Source organism: Pagrus major, chromosome 5 (genome assembly GCF_040436345.1).
Source record: "Pagrus major chromosome 5, Pma_NU_1.0".
NCBI lineage: Eukaryota > Metazoa > Chordata > Actinopteri > Spariformes > Sparidae > Pagrus > Pagrus major.
In genome coordinates, this window is record NC_133219.1 from 32,349,234 (window position 1) to 32,366,106 (window position 16,873).

Below are 16,873 nucleotides of genomic sequence, written 5' to 3' on the forward strand. Positions count from 1 at the left end.
CAGGCCCATACGAATTGATCAAGTGGAGCGAAGTGCTAGGAGTGTGTCTTGGGTGTTGGTGATGGGTAACTGAGCCTTCATGTCTGCAGATGATATATGGCAAAGTGTACAAAGTGCCCAACGATCAGCGCCAGGCAGGCGTGTACTTACCACATTTTAACATTGAGAATGATTATTTGATGACATGATAAGACAATATCAAACCAGGCAAACAAATACACAGACTGCAATCTAGGGTCTCAAGCAGAGCAATGCCACATGTCCACATGTCCACAAGGAAGCAAGTTGTGTTGTAACACACTGGACACCTTGTAAATGTACAGAATACTGCCTATGAGCGAGAAAAGATGGCAATGCTGCAAGGGGAATGCAAAGCAAACTAAGTCAAAAGGTATTAAGATGAATGTAAAAGTAGATTTCCCTAGAGGCCTCTTATAGGGACTCTGCATATGAACCCAAGTTGTAAAGCAGTTTTTATTCTTTACTGCTCACAACTATAGCTACATTACTTTTGTACTGTTCAATTAACATGTCAAATTTAAAAAAGGCTTATCTCTTCAAGCAGATACAAAAAATATGTCCGAGTAGAAATATTATCATGAACCTTTTCTTTGAAAGATGAGATATAAAGTAATAAGAAAAAAAAAGATTTTGGTGACACTGCTCCTTTGTTTTACTTTTATCTCAGTCGGCCTGCTTGCTGTCAATCCTGCATTCTCTGCAGACTTTACGGACAGATCCTCCACGCCTCCCTGCATTCCACCAGCAACCTGATTATTTTCTAAGCTTTGATAAGTGACTGCTGAGTTTAAAGAGGATGAAAAAAAACCAAAGAACAAAGGAAAAAAACGAAACGCATCAGAGTCGTTTATGGCTCTGACCTTTTGCTGCACAGACTGCACGCTTTATTATCCCTCATTCCAACTCAGGACTCATTAGGAACAACCGTTTACTCTGACATGTGGAATTCTTCACACACACATCCACATAGACACAAATGCACATTCCAGGGCCCATAGTGGTTATTAGTTTGGCATTGGGAGCGGGAATGACATCATGAGGCAGGCGGCGGTAAACACCCTTGATTGGTGGACAGCTGAGACTGCCAAGAGAGTGGGTGTCAGTGTTGGTGGTCCACGGTCTCTTGCTCGAGTCCTGCCCAACGGCGATTGAAACGAATAAGCGCTGTTCACTCTTAGCCGAGGTTGAACAAGCATGTGTTAGACTGCTGGGACTGATTAGAGCATTTGGGCTTGTTGTGTTTGTTTGAACAGAGGCAACTCACATCCCAAATCCTTTTAAAACGACAACCTTGTCTTCTAGAGTTGGATATGTATCATAAAAATATGGTCGGTGATGTTTGGTTTGCAAAGTGAAACACACAGCGGGGTGTGTGCCATTATGTTTTCTCTTTTCAATTTAAGTTTGCCAATGTGTGTGTGTCTTTCTGTGCATGAGTGTGTGTGTGTGTGTGTGTGTATCAGTACACTACATTAGTACATTTGAAGGGATGCTTTAAGCCGGGATTTCAGCCTTTTGCAATTCAGTAAAGTATAATTGCATTGTCATTTTCACAAGCTTATCCTGCAGCAGCTTAGTGTACTGGAAGAAAGCCAAGAGAGGTGTTACAGTGGTGAGGTGGCAAGAGAGGAACCGTAAGACTGTTTGCATACACTTTTGTACATAGCATAGTACATATATACACATTTACTGTATACGTATATTATTATGCACATATGTACAGTATATAACAGGGAGTCGAATAATAAATTCAAATTTAGAATTAATATTTACCTCTGCATATACATTATAGATCACTGTTTTTTTAATACAGCAGGGTATTTCACTGATAACATATTGAATAATCTTGATGCAACATAGATTGTACTAATTTGTGGTTCCACACAAGTGTTAGATTTTATCTTTTATTTCAAGTGTATTATTATCTAGTGTGTTTTATCGAGTTTCATGTCTGTCAAGACATAAGATTTATGAAATTATAACAAAGCATTTGTCCAACCAGGAAACCTTCTTGTTTTCATTACTTTAAAAAGGTGCCGTTTGTAAGATTTAGCATCTAGAGGTGTGGTTGCAGATTGAAACCAAGTAAATACCCTTCATCTTCAGCTACCCAATGGTAGCCACCAAAAAATGTGAAATTCGAACGGCCCTGTCTAGAGCAAGTGTTTGGTTTGCAAGTTATGGGCTAAAGTAGAAACAGGATGGTAACATGGCAGACTGTTGAAGAGGACTCACTCCCTCTATAGGTATAAAATCCAACTTCTAAGTTAACCAAAATGATTCTCAGTTTACACTAATGAAAACATAGTTTGTGTGCAATTTATTCCAATAGATCCCCCTAAATGCCTCCAAATCCTACTTGTACTTGCCAATGTAACTGCTAATAATAATTGTGTAATACCGTATACCGTGATGTCATGAAAATGTAGTCACTGAAGCAGTGCCGACATTACCCCAATCAGTAATATGAGAAATTAAAAAAATATAAAGTCTGAGTTCAAACAACAGACTGGCCCGAAATTAATCATCAACCCTCTCATTGGTCTCAAAATAAAACACGAAGAGCTGCAACCAATTATTATTTCCATTATCTATCTACTCTGCTAATTATTTTTCGATTAGTTTAATAATCGTTCAGACTTTTAAATATTAGAACATTATTTTTTTTAAAAATGCCCATCACAATTGCCCAGATACCAAGAGGATGTCTTTAAATTGCTTGTTTTGTCTAGCAAACAGTCAAAAGCCCCAAGATATTACATTTACAATGATGTAAAACAGAGAAACAATTATAGTACAAGAATAGGCCAAAACTATCTTGTGCAACTCATTACCAGATGTGACTGGTGGGTCAAGAGAAAAGGGGTGTGATACATTACAATAAAGAGTGGATATTGGTAGTGTGGTGTTTTATTGGAAGTTGGGAGGCATTATTCTGCAGGGAAAACAATGGCATATTAAGCAGCAGTGGTTGGTTTGTTTTAATGTGATGGTTCACCTTTCTGTTTTAAAGGAAAGTGGAGGAAAAAGCATAATGGATCCCACATGTCTGGACAACAAATGATAGCGAATCTCCTACAGAAAATAAGATTCCTAACGGTGGGATGATGCATGGAACTGAACAAAGCCATTGCTTATGTTGAAACAAATTATTACTGGGACAGACGGTGCACTTTATACAGAAGTGTGCCTTCATTTTATAGGAAATAGGATATGGCCGGAGAAACATATTGTCTGTTGGACTGCAAAGTTTATTTTTTCCATCCTTTGACTTGAAAAGCTCCATGAACTTCAATTTAGTATTCCAACTTAAGGAAATATATGCTCGGGGCATTTACCTAAAACACTGCCTCACTTCTGTGTTGAAAAACACTTTATCCCTGCTGTTTCCAGGCTGAGAGAAGTATTACCTTTCACTCAAAAATAGTTCAAGTCTGAAGTATCTGGATAGACTTCCCCTTTGTTCTCAAGCTCAGTCAGGTTTGGGGAGTTCAGCAGCAGTCTGCTTGTGTTGCTGTGTTATCCTTACATTTACATGGGCGTGTAATTGTTGAACTTAGCAGTGTGTTCATTCATTAGTGAGTGCTTACCTCCCTGGTCCCTCTCCTCATCTCTCTACATTAGCTCTGACAGTAATGACTTGCCAGACCTAACCTCTTAACTGGCCTGATGCATGCTTGTGGCAAGCCCACTCGAGCTGCCCAGCTAAAATGGAAACATGCTGTTTCACTGCTTTGCTTTTTTTCCTCCGTTCCCTCTCTCTACAATTCCTGCCTTTTTCTTTTAGATCCTAACGGGCTATTCAGGCATTAATTTGTTTAAAGTTTCAGATACTTATGGCAGTGTTTATTATTTTTGAACTCATTTGTACATCATGTATTAGAATGTGAATGTGGCTAAAATAAAATTATGGAAACTGAGTTATACAGTGTTGAACTAAAATGTCTGTCTTCTCTCTCAAAGGAGACATATTATGAACATTTTCAGGTTCCACAATTTTATTTTGGGTTACTACTAGAACAGGTTTACCTGCTTTAATGTTCAAAAAAACGCATCGGTTTACTCATACTGTCCATTGTTGCAGCCCTTTATTCCCCCTCTGTTTTTGCTCCTCTGATGGGTCAGCTCAGACACACCTGAGCCAGCACCACTAGCAAGAACAGAGCAGCTGTGTGAAATCAATTCTGATGTGCCAAACTAGCCGCTAGGCAAAAATTTTGCAAATGTATGACATGGTAACGTAGTGTGATGTCACGAATAGCGTTTTTCCATTAAACCTGCCAGCCTGGCTCTACTCAGTACTTCTGACTAAGCATCTCAAGCACTTCGGGAGCACTGTTTTCTGTGGGAGTACTTCCAAGACCTTTTACATGTGCAAGAACCGATAAAACACTGAGAGAACAAAAAAAACAAAACAATAAAGCATAATGTGTCTACTTTAAAAGAGTTTGATTCTTTCTATAAGTCACAGCCTTACTTCTATTATATGACCACATTGTGAATAGTTGGTCACAATTTTACAAATTAAGCTCTCACCATCTAAATGTACTGTACAGATTGGGTCATGAAATCCAATAAGAAAATTGCACCCCATGGATTTACACAACGACTCTGTATTGTCTAGTGTTTGCAATGAAATGCACTATAATCAAATAAAGTTCAGTCAGCTGCAGCCGTAACGCTGCCAAGTTAATGACAGAGGTCAGGAGAAAATAACAGGATCTCAGCATGTACAGCACATCCTTTTTAACGAGATAATACAGTGTCTCAAAATCACATATGATCTCACAACTTCAGTTTATTCAGATGTTCTCCGTAGTCCCCAGCTCACAATCTAATTGAGCAACCATGGGAGAAGGTGAAGAGGGGGAATAAGCCACTATGTGAAATTATTACATCGGCATGGATAAAGACGGCTAGAGAACTTTTACTAACAGTAATTCAATCACACCTAAAAAAAATAAAAAAAAGTATTTTTTGCGTGGATAATGAGAGTCCTACTAGGTAAGAGCCAATTTAAATGTTCACACTATCTGTAGTACAGCTCCAATTTCAACCACCATAGCTTTGAACCCCTGGACTGAAAATAAATATATAATATCACAAAACATGCAGCATATTTTCCCAGACAGAAATGTGTTATTTATTGGATGCATTTACGTTTTGAGTGCAGTGGATCCGTTTTTATGTTATCAGACATATGCTGCAGATTGGTGGAACATATTCATGAGGGACTTTTAGCCTTTAGTGCTCTTTTACCCTCACTCTATCCAGAGGGCGAAAAAGATACACGAGTTCAGCTATATGATTCCTGACTGGACTGCAGAGATAAGGGAGTCCAAATAAATCTCCACCCCTCCAAATGGGTTCCAGTGACAGTGGAAATAAAGAGGTTTTGGTTGGCCAGCCAGATGACTGACGTCTTGGTGCCGTTCCCACCTCAGTGACCAGCAGATAAACCCAGGATTAGAGAGAGAGACACTATTAGACCGCTGCACACGCACATACGTACACTCAAACAAACACGCACACGCTCACACAAGAAAAAAAATGCATGAGCCCATACCCAAAGGCATAGTCTGTCCTCACAAAAACACATTCATTCACAAACTCATCTGGTATTTAGGCACATGCAAAACTTAGTAAAGCTACAATAAAGCTTCAGAATTACGATTCACACTATTACCTTGACATCTAACCCCTCTGTGCAACCACCTTGACCAATCACAAGAGCCACCGGTCAAGCAACAAGGACATGATCCCTCACTCGGTTCCCACCTGCAAACACTGCCAATTATGTTTGCTGGAATGCGCACCGAGCTGGAGGCCCCACTACCCCGGGATTGAACCCATCTCTCTGCGGTAGCTGGACACAGATTTGCCCCTTCGTCACCCCTGCACCCCAGAAATCATTATTTATCAGAACTGTTAGGCTGCTAAAAGTCTTGGGTGAAGCCATAGGCGAAGAAGAAGAGAGGAAAAAACAGAAAGGGAAGGATGAAGGGAACGCCAGAGCAGAGAGTGGAGAGATGTTATCGGGGATCAGAGATTCTGTCTGAGCTGCAGACCTCTCTACGTTGTGAACTCCTGGCGGCCTGACCTGAAATGATTCCAGTCTGTCTCTGGCTGGAGGAAAGACATCCAAGAGGGGATAAAGCCCTTGAACAACTTCATGCATACACCTGTTTCCTATGTACACTGAGAAATGCCACAGGTTATCCCGATAGATAATGTACTGCCATATAAAACAAGGTAGTCTGAACTTTTGAGCCGACATTTTCCTGGACACAAACTCAACTTTTGGCTCCTAAATTTAGATTCATTCATCCAAAACCCAAGGAAATACAGAGGAGACATTATAGTAATAAAAACAGTCCCAGCTAATATCAAGGAAAACTCTTCAGTCATTTGATTAATATGTAAACAAACTCTTTACATGTAAAACTAATATAGAAGTATGATTTATGTAATAAGGATTAAGTCTTTTTTCCATTAAGGTTCATGTTTTTTGCGAAGAGAGAAAGAGAAAAACCACTGTGGATGAAAGATTACTTTTTCAAAAAAGAAGAACGAGGAATCACACAATTAATTTTAAAACACAGACACTGTTCTCCTGAAATAACAGAATCCTAACAGTATCAATTGAGCTAAACCTAACTAGCCTTAACTGAAGCCTGCCATTACAGCAGCAGACATAAAACACTGAAACTACCCTATTTCCTCCAAAATATGGTCTTGTTATAAGACCTATGAGGTGGTTGTGCACACAAAGCTCTACAGATGTAATGCAAACACCACGGCCCCTTGAGAGACGCAATCATCATTAATGCGGTTGTTCTAATTAAATCACCAGTGCATACTGCTGAGCCAGCTGCTGGCTGTATGATAGTTTGCTCGATGGCTTGTCTAGCCAGGTCTCTTTAACCATCAGTCTAGGCCCAAAGTGGATTGTGAGCCTGTTAAAAGTTGGGTCCTCACAGAACAAGTGCACTGGGACATTTTTATGGCTCTGGCTCCCCAGTCTGCAGGTGTCGCAGTATGCAGTTGTTCAGATACACATACCCCTAGAAGGAGTGTCAAACTGCACTGCACTCGTTTATATGCTTGGCTAAAATCAAATGTGATGCATGTTTTTTTGGTTTTTGGATTCTTATTGTAATGACTTGCTGATTCGAACCAGATTTGTGCCTATTAATAGAGAATACCATGACAAAAATAAAGGGTTGGGCTCTTGCACGTCGTGATCTTTGAAAGCATATAGCAGTTTGAGGAGAGCTCTTCCTTTTCCTCCAATTTGCATGGTGTTGCTGCTGGCTGTTGATTATCCCTCCAGGATAATGCGGTGCAGTTGTGCGAATGCTGCACCCTGGAGAATGGCCCTTATCTTCAATGGCTCTGCAAAACTCCAGCTGTTTTTTAATTGGTTGCTAGGATGGGTGAACAACAAGTACCTCCCAGCAGTGCTCTGTTCGGTGATGGAGAAGCAGTAATGCGTGGCACGTGGCCAGGAACTCGGAGGGCCTGCCTGGGTCAATAGCAGTAATACTTGATGCAGTGGTTTTCAAACATTTTCTCTAGGGGGAGGAGATTTACATAAGATTTGTTCTCATCGCCCAAACTGATTTTGTGGGCGATTGAGTAAGATAAACCAGCATCATTTATTTACTCGGAATTTGGCTATCAACCAACAAGGCTATATCATTCAGCCTCCTTTGCAGCAGAGGGACCCTGACAGCCTTAGTAACACAGCATGCTCTCAGACAACGAAGCACACAGTTTGACTGAAGCAGGAAGAAGTGGACAGCTGTTGAATGAAAAAAAATTGATGTTTTTGGAGCAGGTACAGTACTCAATTACAACACATTTCAAGCTTGGCCCTTGTCCTACCTGCCTTGATTTATCAAATCTAACTGTTCCACAAGGTTTTCTGACTTTTTCTGTTTATGCTTTCTATCCTGCACTCATTTTGTGCTGAAATGATGAGTGATTAATTGGGTAGCTGATGGACAGAACATTAATAGGCAACACATTTGATAATTGATTTATCTAGGGCTGCAACTAATAATTATTTTCACTGTTGATTAATCTGTCAATTATTTATTTTTTATCAATTATTTGGTTGTTTGGTCTATACATTGTCATAAAATGGTGAAAAATGTTGATACAGTGTTTCCCAAAGCCCAATGTGCAGTCCCCACATGTCTTGATTTGTTCATCAGCCAAAGATATTCAGTTTACTGTCATAAAGGGGTGAATAACCCAGAAAAGATTAACATTTAAGAGGCTAAAATCAGAGAATTTTGACTTTTTTTCATTAAGAACAGCAAACACTTCAGTGTTCTGGGCTCTCAGTTATGAAGAGTTGCTCTTTTTGCACTCATGTCTATGACAGCAAAATAATACTTAAAAGTTGTGGACTCTGAAGACGTCAACTTGTGACTTGGAAATTGTAATTAATTTATGCAAGTTTCACAATTTTTATGGCAATTATTAAATTTTTATGAATTAATGGTAAAGCCTGCACACTACAGTGTTTCCCATTAATTACCTAGACTCTCGCGGGCCACCAAAGTCTTATTTGTCCCGCCATAGTTTCATAATGATCCAAAAATATCTTTCACTTGTAATAATAGGATTAAAGATCTCTGTTTTGCTCTGTTGATTCAGCAAAGCATCTTTCACTCCCAGTTAGTCAAGAAATTGATGCATTTAACTTTAAAATGACCACAATTTTCTACCAGGGGACCATGCCCCCGGGAAACAATGCACTATTCCACTAATCACGAACATGATCAGTAGATTAATCATTGAAAAGAAATGTAAGTTGCAGCCCTACGTTCATCCCACTGTCACGTACAATGACAATATATATGTCTAGTCAGTTTAATAAACTGCTGAGTTACACCACAGGAATTTAGGAACCCACTTCAAAATTACTTGTGACAAAACTTGGGATGTGCCATATGTCACAATTTAGTGGTACACTTGCCTAACAGCAACACGACTATGGATCACTGGTCAAAGAGAATTTGAGTGATAGGCACTCAGTGTTGCCTCTAGCACTCATTCCTGAGTGGCATTTCAACTCGGGGAGAGACACAGAGTGACTGAATGACGTTTATTGTTCTGGACTGGCTGTCTGGGCAAAAACCATGTGTCCTGTTCGCATAAATCACTAATAGTGTTAGTTCTCTGCAGGAGCTGCAGCTGAGTTATTACACTTTTTGCACATAGAGGTCTTGTCATGGGTGGAATAACCAGCCTTTGCTCTATTTTCCACCTTTGAAGGATTGTCCGTCCGCCCTGGTGGGAGGCACTGATCCGTCCTGGCCCTGGCACTTGGTTCAACGTCAAACCACCAAACTGAAATGTCACTTTAACTTTCTGCGAGCACTTGTCACTGCAGGGCCAGCTTTGTCCCCAGGCTACAGCTGCAAGTTTCATACAGTGTAATGTCAGAGAGGCTATTCCCCCTCCATCTCACATTCAGATCTTATTCACCTATCTCCTTTAATGTGTCATTCCTGTGGTTAGGTGGGTGAGGGTCTGTGTTCACTCGTGGGATGCTGAAGACGAATCATTACACTACTGCCCTTAGTCAGGCGCGCACACACATACACACAAACACACACACCTCCAGCGGGGAAGGTAACCAATTTCAAGAGGCTTGACACCTGCAGCCACTTTCCCCTTCTCTCTCTCTCTCTCTCTCTCTCTTCTACCATCTCTCTCGATCGCTTGCTCTTTCCTACTGCCTCACCTGTCAAGCCACAAAGACACATTCATTCACAGTAAGGAAAGGAACCATTTGCAGGTCTGGAGAGAAGATCCCGTCCTGGTAACAATCTGCCCTTGTGAAAAACGGTCAACAATTGCCTTTCAAAGCTAGAAATCAACTCAGATTGGAGCATCTGAATTTAGAAGATAACCATATTACACGCAGTAGTTATTATCAGATGATGTAAAAATGATGGTTTTAAGTGTTTTCATGCTCTACAGTTTCTCCCCTGCGTTCAAACAACTGTGGCAGGTTAAAGTTTGCTCTATGAGTTCCTGGAATGAAGTGAAGATGATATGATACGAACATATGCTCAGTCCCTTTATGAATGTTTCATCCTGCCACGCTATGCCCCTAAATACACTTGCCCCCTGCCTCAATCTGTGCAGCATATTGCAGCATATGGCGAGTTTACGATGACTGTCCAGTCGCAGCCACCAGCCAATATCAACCAGTTTAGAAGTGAGGACATGCCATCTGTCTAAAAGCTGATCACTGCTGCACAACTACTATATGCTTTTGTGCCATAACTGATGAAACACACAGACACTGCCTGCACATAAAACACGGGAAGCATGCACAAGGAGATGGTAACGAAACTGTGAAACGCACCTTGAACAAATCTGAAAGCTGGGAGGAAAACAACACACTGTGTTAAACTTTGGCTGAGTCTTATCATTCAGAAAAATCAAATCTTCAATCAAACCGTTGTTTGGGTTGAACATATGTTGTTTGAAATAACTGACAAGTCTGTTTATTGAGTTAAATCACCATGGAGAACAAGTATTGGTTTTCCTCAATGATTGTTGGGATAGAGATTGGGAAAAGGAAAATTCCACTCCCAGCTTCCTCGTTCTGGTGCTATGTTACGATAAGGTGATGCCACAAAAGAGAAAGCAAACATACTGTACGTCAGGATTGTACGATGATGTGACAGTGTTTCAACACGCTATCATACCACCCGGCGCATGAAAAAAACCCCAAAACAAAACAAAAAGTTGATTACTATCAGACCAGGGCACAAATCAAACTCACTCAAGATCAAGCATGGACCAAGATGGCGACATCACTTTGGCAGGGATGCAGATTTTCAATAAAAGAATTGCATCCCATCTGTTCTTCTGTTTATAATTACTGGTAAACAATGAGGCGGGGAATTCATCTAATTTGACAAAACAGCAGTAACAAACTGACTAAAATGGCCAGGCTTAGTGACAGGGGAATTATACAATAGAAAGAAACATCCACAGTCTATGATAATTATCGCACGCAGAGTGGAAGAAGGATATAAACAGTAGGACACTGCAGAGAGGGGCTGATACTCATCAACTTATAGCATACTTTAGTCAGTGCATTAGCCCCAATACTGGCATGGGTATAGGCACACATGCATCATCTTTAAAAATTTGGGAGGAAAGACATCATTCTCAAACACAGAGAATTCTGCTGTCTATGTTGTTTTCTTTGCGGACAATATTGAACTTTTACAATATATTTTCGCTTATTAAAATGTTTACCTTGCGTTATATTTACAGAGGAAGAGAAGGATGTGACTATTTAACTAAAATGTATGTATGCAAAAATAGTATAGTAATGTAAAATGTAGCGCCTGACCAGTACTTGTTTTTTGGGGCTGATGCGATATAGATATAGGAAGAAAAAACTTCCAATATCAATAATATCTAATAATAATGTCTAATGTCTAAAATCAGTTCACAGAAACAGGAAACTTCACTTGGAATTTAATAGGGGTGGGCATTTCAAGCAAAAATGCTATTCGATAGTCACTGGGAGGTATTTGACGATTATTCGATTCGTTTTTATGTACTGTAGCATATAGCGGCAAGGGCTTATACTGACCTCGTGTGGAAAAGACTGTGCTACACATGTTTTACCGCAGCCTGGTAATAATAATGCGATTCTACCAAGGCCTGTAATAACACTGGACCTGGTGGTATTGCGTTATTTCTTGGTGCCAGCAAAAACAAGGGAAAAGACTGTGGAAAATATACATATTATTAGACAAAACCATAGTCAGATAAACTATTCAAATGTTTCTAATTTAACAACTATCAGAATATGTGATGACCAATCCCTAGAATTTAATCATTATAAATTATTAAGAGAGATTTTTCTGCATTATAATCTACAAAAAAGCGTTTCATATGGTCACATAATATATACGGCAATATGGATACGTCTGTGATAGGCCAATGTCAGCCGATAAAGTTGCCAAACCTCTATACATCTGTCCGGCTCGAGTAAAATGTATGTCTTATTCTTGCATTAAATAAAATGTAAAGTTTCTGAGATTTTCTTAACAGGTAATAAAATGTGATTTCTTCCCTCTGTAACTGTGAAGAATATTCTCACATATTCAGCACACCGTTTATCGCTTTATTAACATTTCAGTCCTCAAGCATTCATCAGTTAAATATTAATAATGTGATTCGCCTGTCAGTAAGACTTCACCATGAGAAAAAAACTTTGCTGTCATATGAAAACATAGTTATATAATCTCTTCAAAATAAAACAGAACAAGTAAACAAAAGTCCATCCATCCTTTACAATATTACCGTCTTTCCTTGACTCCACATGCTTCGATACTGTGTACAGAACACCATACAAGTAAATACACTAACATATGCATCTGCCTCCTCACGCCGTAGCAGAGGTGAATGAGATGTGCTTTCTGTTTAATGAGTCGTGTCTAAGGTGTAAATAAAACATTGTCTATCTCAGACGGTGGCTTCGCTGCTGCACCTTAATGGCTTCATTTAATCCTTATATTCACCTCTGTTCGCTCTTATAGCCTCTTATCACGGCGCATAGGGGATACTCCTCTCTCTCATCATCAATCATCGGAGCCCATGCCCCGTCACCCTGCTGGCAGAGGTGCTGTGCCGTGCGCTTTTGTTTTGTTCGGTTTTGTTTGTTGTATTAGACTGGCTCTATTTTTGGCTTTGAAGGTCCTGTGGGTTGGCTTGGCACTCATAAAAAAGCTCCGCGGCGATCTAGATGAATGTTTTCCTCGAGACATTCAGAAACTCTCGAAAAAACTTTCAAAAAAAGGCAAGTGGTTTGCTGTTGCCCTTGAAAGTCTCAAAACAAGGGCATTTCACTTCTGGGTGTGAGTGGCACACTTATGAAGGATGTGCTAATATCTCGATTTACAAACAAAAAAAAAGAAAAAGATAAAGCGCAATCGCTCTTGAAAGCTTTCAACGAGTTACGGTGCAGGACCTTCTGAAAGAAAACCTGTGATTCACTTCTTTTATCAACAAACAGCAGCTATGATGACTCAGTTCAAAGCTTTCAAAACAAGAGCACTTCCTGTAGAACTGACATATCTTGATAAGCAGATGATAATCAGCACATGGATATAAGCTTGAGTTGAGTGTTAATGACCATACAGCCTAAAGGAGCATAAAGCACAGTAAGGCTAATTAGATTTAGTTAATTATAATGTGACAAATACAACAGAAAACCTCCATATAAACCAACAAGCTTTAGTCTAAAACCTTAATGCTTAGCCAGATATGAAGTATGTAAGGCAAATATGAAGCCAGCATAACAGATGAATATTAATAAAATAAAACTAGAGAATAAATGTCACACTGGAAGCAAGCAAGGACAAAATAACACACACTCACCAGTCCATAACACCTCCAGTATAATACTCAGGACTCAGCATGAAAGCATCAGGATGCACAGTGACTCAACATCACAATTACTGGCAATTCAAGGAAGCAGGTAAATTACAGCACAGACTGCCAGCCAACAGACCACCAACACGAGCAAAGTGGCTTAATAGAAAACAGCACACAAACCCACTGAATATAGCCACGACGTCTCCTCAGCACAGCAAGTTAGCTCAAGAAGAAGTACCTAGCTTGTTGAAGTGGAGCAGCCCTCCTCAGCAGGTGACACTTGTTAGCAGCAACGCAGATGTTTTTTCCTCTTTAGAGCCTCTTGAGGAAACATGTGCGGACTTCTTTAAGGCCAGCTAGCTCGAGAAAGGCTACATTGAGAGCAGCAGCGTTACAGTGAAGTTAGCATCAAGAGAAAACTGCGTCCTATTTGTCACGAAATGTAGCTGAGCAGAGACCATAATGCAACAGGTGTGGCGTTCAGGCAGTTGAGTTAGCATCTGTTATTTTTGGTTGGGCAATTTTCAGATGCGTAATGTTTCTTTTCTTCTTGCAAATAACTAAAAGTAAAAAAAATAAATACATATATATATATATATATATATATATATATATATATATATATATATATATATAAACGTAAAAAATAATTAAACAATGTATTATTTATTATTTTTACGAGTTGGATTATTTATTCTCTGGTTATCAGGTCTCAGCACTCTTGTTGCCTTTACTGTATACGTTTTTTACATGATATGGTGCATACACTTGTTGAATAAAGTTTTGTTGAAAAAAAACAGATACTTAACACACTCCTACTTAACACATCAGAAACATTATATTATATATTATATAATATAATATAATATGTATATATATGTATATATACATACATACACACACACACACACACACACACACACAGAGAGAGAGAGAAATAATAAAGAAATATGATTATTTATATAATGAATTATCTTGTGTGGCCTGTCCTCTTCCAGGTCACCATGGTGGAGTGGAGGCAGTGTGACTCGGGCACCACTTGGCCATGCCTCAGCCTGCTCAGTTGTCCCCCTGGATCCACACTCTTCACATATATTTTATATAATTTACTTGTATCAGATATTCTGTCAATAAAAGTTGTTAACTGTGATTTTGTGATTTCTGTTTTTCCTCACACGAATCGAAGGTCTAAGGACAGAGGATGTTGTTCACACTAATAATAATAATAATAACAATAATAATAATAATAATAATCATTTCATATGAATTATATAAAATTGGTATACTGTGCAGGAAGAGACAAAAAAACTGGAAGGCTTATTTGAAGCCTACACTGAAATATTGTTAATATATCACATATATCTGATAGAAAAATCATAAATAACATTTAGAAAATCACATCATTTGAGCCAGTGGTTTAAAAAGTAAGTACATCTCAGCACAAGTAATCTTTTCAGTCAGTCATCAAAATGCTTTAAACCCTAATTGTTTTAATCAACTCAAATGACTCGGTAAATTAAAGTAAACACAGACAGCTACAGCTATATTTTAATAGGTTATACTATTGAATTAAACCTATCCGTTACAGTTCCAGATAAATGCATCATACGATACCTACAGTTGGATCACATAAACAGATACCTCCATATGCATAACATTAGTTATGTAAATCCTTTCTGATGATGGACTGAAACAGGACAGTGCAGGTCATAAGTTCATTGTACGGTTACATACTGTAGAAAATCACTCAAATTCATGCCCAAGTGAAAATGGAAATCTCCAGTTCATCTGACTTACATGTACATGAAATGCAGGTGGAAAACAGATCACCCAGAGAAATACAGATGAACAAGTTGTACCCTACTCAAACTTTATATTCACTTGAATATGATATTTTCATTTCCTCACAGAGAATTGTTTAATGGTCCTGTGACCTGACCCAGATCGGTTGTCCTATTTTTAGAGGCTTCATGCGTACAAAACCAGAGATGATCTTATAGCTATGATCCTTAGGGAAATCAGGTGGGGTTCTGTTCGAAAAGCCAGAACACAGGACACGCCTGGAAGGAGTCAGAGAGGCATGAAATCCTAATGTTGCCGTTCCTGTTACAGTGAGCAGACCCGGTCCAACGGTCATCTCTGCCTTACCAAGATTAATAGCTCGTCTCACAGGTTGGGTTCCCATTACGTAGTTTGTCCGTCGCCACCTCGTTATGGACACATCTTTCACTGTCAGGCGGCAGAAGAAGGCTGTCCAATGGTCATACCCCTGCAAACCTGGCTCACATAAACCTGATATGCGCTGTACAGCACATGGCTAAGACCAGTAAATCCTCCCCCCTCCCTACACTGTGCACACACATGGTCAAAGCACTGCATGCACCTATAGGCAAGTGCTGCACATTTCCATGTATTGAAAAAAAATACATCTATATTGCTTTCTATAAGGAAATTAAGCCGGATTAATAAATATGGTCTTTCAATGACGACTAGCGCTCCTACACTGACTCTAAAAAAGGGAATCTATCTCGACTGCGTGACTAATGTTGACTTTTCTCTACTTTTATTGTATCTTTGGAAAAGAAGCTGTAATACCCAGCACTGTGATGACTGTGATCCCTTTCAAGACTTTGAAAGCCAAAGCACAAAGAAGATCAGTAGGGCTAATTATGTTGTTATAGCTATTTTCTCCCAAGAGATTCTGCTGTGAGAAAAAACATATACAGCATATATTCATAACAACCCCCATGGAATAGCCTGCTTTGTTTCATATTTTCAGTTTCCTGCCATTAAAATATGTTGTCTTGTAGCCTGTGTATGCATGCGCATGTGAATTTGTATGTGTTAAAGGCCTGCTGCTGGGTATATTTGTCGGTAAGATGTAATGTAGAAGGATTCCAGGCAGGACTCACCCTCTGATGGCTGGATGAGAGACTGTAACTAATGGTGTGGTGTCAAGCCACGGATAATGTATGGCTCCACATGCAGTTGGATAAATAGGATATGGCCAGTGTGTGCGCGAGCGTGTGTTTGTGTGTGTATGTATGTGCGCAGTGATGAGTGATGTGCAGAGTGTGATGGTGATATACTGTCGTTTGTGTGTGCTTATGTGTCTCGGCATGTGCCCGCATGCCTGGTTGGTCATGTGTGCGAGGGAGGATGCACCATGAAGATGTTTTTCAAATATCCAAGATTTTTGAACCCAGGAATTCAGGCCCCTGCGCCTCCTCTCCTCTGATGAGAAGCTCTGTTAATAATTCATAGGGAATTCTACATGGTAAGTTATTGTGTTTTTGTAGAGCCATTCATCTTCATAGTGACTAATTTGCCCTGCGTTCTAATGGCACCGAGGGCTTTGTGGGTGTAATGGGAGTCAATGACATTTTCTGGAGATGTGATTGCTCTCGCTTTTTTATTTTTTTCC